This window comes from Onychomys torridus, chromosome 8 (assembly GCF_903995425.1).
Source record: "Onychomys torridus chromosome 8, mOncTor1.1, whole genome shotgun sequence".
Lineage (NCBI taxonomy): Eukaryota > Metazoa > Chordata > Mammalia > Rodentia > Cricetidae > Onychomys > Onychomys torridus.
The window spans coordinates 27,124,493-27,131,856 of record NC_050450.1 but is presented as its reverse complement, the minus strand read 5'-3'; the positions used below and the strand labels follow the sequence as shown (position 1 = coordinate 27,131,856).

General features: G+C 37.2%; 1 pseudogene; it reads left to right on the top strand.

The window, feature by feature from the left end:
- Window positions 1-3,811: 3,811 nt before the first annotated feature.
- On the top strand, window positions 3,812-4,345 carry LOC118590302 (annotated as a pseudogene).
- The last annotated feature ends 3,019 nt before the right edge of the window (window positions 4,346-7,364 follow it).

Here is a 7,364-nt window from a genome sequence, read left to right as displayed (position 1 = left end):
AACGCAAAGTGAATTTGTGAGATTCAGGAGCAAGGTGTTAGACTTTCTAGTTAGATGGGACCATTTAAAAGACATTAACTGAGGACAGCTTTAAAGATACCTTTCTGCACAACAGCCACAACTACAGTGTTAGCAGCAGAAGGAAGCTGCTGTTACTGAGAAGAGAGTGAATAAAGGAAGAGTCAATGATGTCAAAGGAACAGCAGGGATCAAGATCTCACAGGATCCTATAGGATCCTGAAGATATCCTAATTCCTGTTCTGAGTGAAGCAACTGGTTTCAGCTAGAGGAGTGACATGTTACTCAAAAGAGGAAGGATATAATGCAAGCACCAAATTAAATAAGAAACTTACAGAGATGATCAAGGTGAACGATTATGTCTTTAGTGAAGGTGAATAAAGATGCCTTCTTGTAGGTTTGGAAGTTAGATAGGAGAGAGATTAATCAAGAACAATTGAGCTGTTTTGCTTTTGAGTAACTGGAATAATGGAGTTACCAAAATTAAGATGATGGATGTGAGTATAGCAAGTTTAGTTAAAGTCAAGAGCAAGAAATAAAAAGCATATAAATTAGAAATGAATGAAGTTGTTTATGTATGACATACTACAGACACAAGGTTATGTATAAAAATCTATGTCCCTGAATAACAGAAAACAAACTGTTAAAGCTAATGAATTTGAAGATGCAGAATCATCATATAAACATCACTATCATTTGTATTTATACCAACAACAAATTATTAGAGGAAAAATTAATCCTATTTACTGTAGCATAACAAATAAAGCCCTTAGGTATGAATTTAATCAGGGAGGTGAAAGATTACTGTAAAAAAAAAACTGTATAAGACATTGATCAAAGCAATTTCAGAAGATGCAAATGAAGAAATCACATATTCATAGATTGTACTAATTAAATATTGTAAAAATGCCCCTCCTTCCCAGTGTGATCTAGAAACTCACTGGAATCCCCATCCTTTTCACAGAGATAGAAAAATGATTCTAAAACTCATAAGAATTTAAGAAGACCTTAGCTAGCTCAAATGAGCAAAGCTGAGGTGAAAGATGCCCCAAGCAGCATGGTTTCATAGACAGGAAGGCAATTTGATCTTTAGGACAGAATATAAACGGAAAACACCCATTTTAAGGTAACTAACATATAAAGACTATGTAAAGCTGAAAAACTAAATTAAATTGCCATGATAATGAGTCTAGTCAAAGGCAAAAGGGGGAATTTAAGTAGTGCTACAAAAAAAATCAGTTGGCTGTCGTAGAATACTCTCATTGGTGTTGTGAAAAAAATAAGTAGAACTTCCCTAGGCCCTGATGTTTAAATCTATAGCCTGTAGGTAACAAGACAGGCTCTAAGATCACTTTATAATAGGCCATTTGCCAAATGTTTGGAGAACACTGCTTGTGAATTTCCTGTGAATTCTGATTCTAATCACGCAATTGCTACTCTGTCCCTTACCATGTAGGCATGCCCCCATTCTTCATCACAGCAAATAACCAAGAAGGCAGAAGGCACATGTGTTTGGAGTGAGTGACAGGGACTCAGTTTCATGATCCTGTAATCTAATCCAGAATGTACTTGGTCATAGGTCATAGTCTGTTTTTCAGAAGCCAGTAGTTAGCTCCAGACTAAATGGCAGGGAGGGGATTAAATAGAAAGTGAATACTGGGAGATAGAATCAGTGTGACCTGTATCATCAGTTGCCTAACACACAGCCCATATTATAAAATAAAGAATATGTAGTATTAAGACTGTTTACCAACAAGCTATGATCCCAATTTCTTATTGATTCCTGTAGTTTCATTTTTATGTTAGGGTATATGTATGCATGTGTACGTGTGTGTGTGTGTGTGTGTGTGAGAGAGAGAGAGAGAGAGAGAGAGAGAGAGAGAGAGAGAGAGAGAGGGAGGGAGGGAGGGAGAGGGAGAGGGAGAGGCAGAAGGAAAGGGAGAGGGAGAGGGAGACAGACAGAATGTGGTATATGAAGATCTGATACAAGGTACCTAGGAAGGCCAAGGCAGACACTAATATCATTCTGTATCACTTTCTATTTATTCCTTTGTGGTTATATCTCTCATTGAACCTGTAGTTAGGCTGGGAGCCAGAAAGCTCCATCAATACTGTAGTTTTCACTTCCCACAGTGATGCTGTTGCAGGCACAGGACCACATGTGTTTTGTAAAACGCATTCTGGGATTCAAACTCCCATCCTCATGTTTTTGTATCAAGCACTTAAACATTGGCCACTCTCTCCATTCATTCCCTCCCTTGATTTCCTTTCTGTACTCCTAGAACATCATCTTTTCTTTTAATTTTCTTGATTCTTACATTTCAGTCAAGAATCATATGCAATTTTGCATGTTCCTTGCTCTTAAGAAATTGATTTACAGGCAATTTCTAAGTTTGTACTATTAGTTCCAACCACCTACCAACTATTTGTAGTCTTTAGTGTTTCATGAAGAGCTTCCCATCTATAGGTTGTTTAATCCATTAAGGAGTTTGACACATTTAAACTAACTGGCCTTATCCATGAGAATTCACATAAACAATGGGGGAAAGTTATTGAGGGTTGTATGTAAAATATATAGCTGTGATCATAGTGTAAGTGTTATTTCATCACTGTTTTTCAGTTGCTATAATTAAAGAACTCACTCACATGGAGATGAAAATGAATATACATCTATTCTCTTGCAAGAAGTTTTACAACATACTCAAGGAAACTCAAATTACTGTAAGCAATGCGCTCCAGCTATTTAGCTGGATAATACTGCTATTTTTTCTTCATCCCTCAGCTTTCTTGGCACATCCTTCTTGTCATTTTCGTGTTGTAGCCTTGTTTCAGGTTCTCACTGCCAACAGCTGGGATAATCTCTTCCCCAACATCTGGATCTGCCACCAAAGTTTACCCCTGTGCAACAGCTAAACACAGATGCAAGTCTGATGATCTCTAATTACCAGGTCGGCTGTGCATTTGCCTCTCAGTTGGTGACAGATTGGAGGAGATTTTAAGTAGAATACCTACGTTCATATAATGTTTTTCATCATGCATATTTTAAACAAAAACTTTCCAAAAATCTACTGTAAAACCGTTGCCCATACTTCTGTCACTATCATTGCAAAGCAGTCCATGGAGGTGGGATGGATGACAGTTTTTTATAAGAACATAAGGTAAGCAATTTAAAAGTCATCAATAGATTGTAAATTAAATGTGTGATTTAACCTGTAAGCATTAAACAGGAAGGTAATTGCAGAATGGTGGAGCTTTGGCTGTGGCTCCTAAGAGAGCAGAGTGGCAAGAAGTTACATTGCTGTGCCGGGACTGGGAATGAGAGTGTTCCAACCAGAAGAAGCATTCCATACAGAGACAGACACTTTATCTGTGCTTCCATAAATCCACCAGTCGAAAAGGATATTTGACTTTTTCTACACTTCTTAAACATTCACCTTGAGAAAAAAATACTGTGTTTTGTTCCCAAGCACAAACACTACAGATCTGAAATTCCTTTGAGTAGTAATGATCATTTATCTTTAACTAAAATAAAAAATAAAAAGTTAAGAACTTTTATAAGTGCACATCCATATTCATTTTAAGATAATATAGTATATTATACAAAGTAGTTATATTATAAATATCCAGATATAGTGTAATAGATACTGAGAAAGAAAAAATCTCAGGTTCTGTCTGTGTGAGATCGCTGCTTTAAAAAAAATATCTTTTGAGAGTCCAGCAGCTTTCCAATGCCTAGGCCATGGTGGCAGCTGTAGGAGCAGAAATGGAGGACCCCATTACACTACAGATATAAGGATGGGTTTGGCTAGCCATACTTTTGGGGGTCCTGCTGGGAATTGCCTGGGCTTGAAGGAGCCAGAATTTACACTGTGGAGCTTTCCGGGCTATGGTGGATGAATTAGAGTGGGAAATTGCCCAGGTGGACCCCAAGAAGACCATTCAGATGGGATCCTTCAGAATCAGTCCAGATGGCAGCCAGTCAGTTGTGGAGGTACCTTATGCCTGCTCAGAGGCCCACATCCCAGAGTTACTTGAGGAGGTGTGACATCATGAAGGAGTATGGGGAACATATTGACCCTTCCACCCACTGCAAGAACTATGTACATGTGGGTGGGAATGGAGAATCCAGTAAACTAGTCTTACAGGGCATCTGAATAGATTCAGAATTGTACATGCTCAAGTATGCCTGTAAGAGTGTCGTGGAAGAGTATGAAGATGAACTTTTGAGTTCTTTTCCTAAGAGCCTGACAATGTTAAAGACAAACTTTGCAGTAAGCATACAGATCTACGTGGCCATGCCCTGCACAAATCATGTGATGAACTATGAATCATTGGGAGCAGCTGAGACCAACTAGATGGAACACCCCTAGGAAGGGATGGTGGTGGCATTGCCTTTTATATTATGTTTTTATGGAAATGAGCTGGAAAAATGTCTGAGACCAAAAAAAAAAAAAAAAAAAAAAATCAAAGTTCTTTCAGTTTTTGTAAGATTCTCCAAGACTCCATTTGCTCTACTGGCAGATTCTATTAATTTTAAAGGGAATTTCCCAGCTAAATCTAAGTTTATGTTTCTGCCTTCTTGATTGCATCACTCACATAGAAATAAAGTCATTTCTCAAGTGCTGTTGACTTTTCTTAATGTCACCTCTGTTTATCCTGTGACATCTAGTAGGGATTCTGAGCTCTCTCTGCTGTCTTCATCTTAAACTATAAGAACTTGAATCCATTATTTTGCACATGCTCTATCTATGGCTTATGTTGCCAACTTATTCATCTAACCTTTATTTTTTTTATGTTTTCTAACTACTGTAACTTAATGTTAATGCACAGAGATTTTGAAGACAGGTGGAATATATATTCATGTTGGCTTTTATAATTATGGATAAATGTTAATTCTGTAAGGTATTCTAAATTCTGTTAATTACAGGCAAGGCAGTTATAGTCCCTTAGCTTCAAAGATTTAACCTCAAATTAGTATAATAATGTATATTGACATGGGATTGTTAAATTTCATTGCTTTAAATTATTAAAATAAAGAACAGAAGAAGTTAAGTGACTACAAGGATGGTTATGCTTGTGATAGGGAGCAGCCAACTATTGACACCCAACAGCAAGGCAATTCTGTTCACACAAAGCATAAAAGAACTCAGACAAGTAAGAGGGAGAAACAGAAAACAGTGTTGCATATATTAAAATGCCTGACATTAAATGGTGACTATATCTTGATTACAGTGAGATTCTAAATATCCATCAAATATGAATTCAAATTAGAATTATTTAAACACTCTTATATGCCATTTCTCAAATGTAATGTTAAAAAAATGAGAATATATTGCTAATAGTACCACAAAATAGAGTTGTGGATACAGATTCATTGATCTCCATGACCCCATGTGAAGGAAAATGATTATTATCCATCTTTACCATTGTGTCTGTGTCAAAATTCTCTCATTTTAAAATGTCTTTCCCCTCCCCCCTCTGGCTTAAAGTAAATGATCAATATTGATTGACTATATAACGTGTCTTTATTTGTCATGTTCATATTGAGATGAATCACAGTCTTTTTAGTCTTTTTTTTCCATCGCTTTCCTAAACCCTTATTTTCTCCTACAACTTCAGCAGTTTTTTTCTAAGTAGAAAATGATGGAAGTGAGATTTTTTTTTTATTCCTTGGAGGATACTGGAGTAGAAACAATATATTGCAGCAGTTACCTGTGTCTTCTACCTTGTTGCTCCTTGAGAAGTACATTTACGTTCAAATAAACTTAGAGGAGTAGCAAAAAGTATAGAGTGTCTAGAGTGCAGAAACACTGCACCAATATTAACTCATTCAACCTTTATGTCACTATAGCAAAACTTCAACATTGCACCCCTGGCGTGATTATAAGCAGACATATAAATCATGCACCTCAAATTTAGCCTAGCAATAAACACTCAGCTGCTGAGTAAAAATTTGTATGCCATTTCTCAGTACCTCGGATTCCTCTGCTACAGTTAGGCTGTGACAACTAAGGCTTGAGACGACACATGGGAGCCTTACAAGGGAGATGAAAGAGTCTTCTTGGGATTGGACCTGGCATGAGGGAATAATTTATAAAATAGGTGAAGCCAGCTAGTTACTCATTCAGAAAGGAAGGCTGAGTTTAAATGGAAGAATGTATATAGGATCCCACAAGAGAAAACTGAAGCCTGTTAGAATCAACAGGAGTTTCATATGGTCATTTCAAGACCCACCTTAGATTTCAGTACACCAAGCCTCAAGGATGTAGTTGACTTGATAGATAAACTCAAAGGGTTCACATGTTGACAGCAATAACTTGGGCTAAGGAAGCTCAAAGAGAGGTGGGAACTATGCACTAGCTGTGTATTGAGGATACTCACCTAATTTATTTTAGAAGCTTGGTGAGAGCATCCATAGTTGCTGGCAATTCACTGTGGTTCTGTGAGCAGGACTCATCAGGAAATTCAAGTCCTTCTCAGAGTTGAACTTGAAGTTTTCAGTGATTATTAAACTACTCTTAGAAAGAGGACAGTGATCTATAAAACAACGTTATAAAATCTAACATGTTGTGATTAGAAGAAAAGGCAGCATTTATATTTACAGTCATAATTCTTTGGAGGACAGCACTTTAAAGTCTGATTTCAGTAGAAAGTCCTCCTGCCCAGTTCTGAATGGAAAATGCTCTGTGAAGAAAGAATGAAATACTGATGCCCATAATAAAATGAAAGACGTATTTCTTTGATAACGAGAATAATTACACTACACCAAGGAAGACAGAGAAAGGTAAAAATAATACAAAGACATAACAAAAATCTCTTGAGGTACTGAAGCTTTTTCTACAGTTGTTCTTGCCTGGAGTAGTTATTTTTCTATTGGTGTAATAAAACACCATGACTATAAGGACTTTCTAGTAGGGAGTGATTTGTGTGTGTGCATGTGGGGGGATGTTACAGTTCTAGAGGGATGAGTGGACCATGGGCAAGGATGCATTGCAACAAGTGGCAGGGATGGAGGCAGGAGCAGGAAGCTGAGCGATCACACATGTTTCACTGGAAGTATGAGTAAGTGGGAGTGAATTGCAGAGTGAGGCCATATACATACCTCCCCCATAGAATTACACGATCCAAACCCCCCAAACAGCTCTCTCAACTGGAACCAATTGTTCTAATGCCTAAATCTTTGGTGGGTGTTTCTTATTCAAACCACCATACTACCTATTATTTAGTATGAAAATATTTTAAAATCCATTACAGTTATCCTAAATATCACAAAAAAATGTCACTATGAACAAGCACTTGTATTATTATTGTAGAAGGAATATGAGAAATATACCTGTCCCACAGGC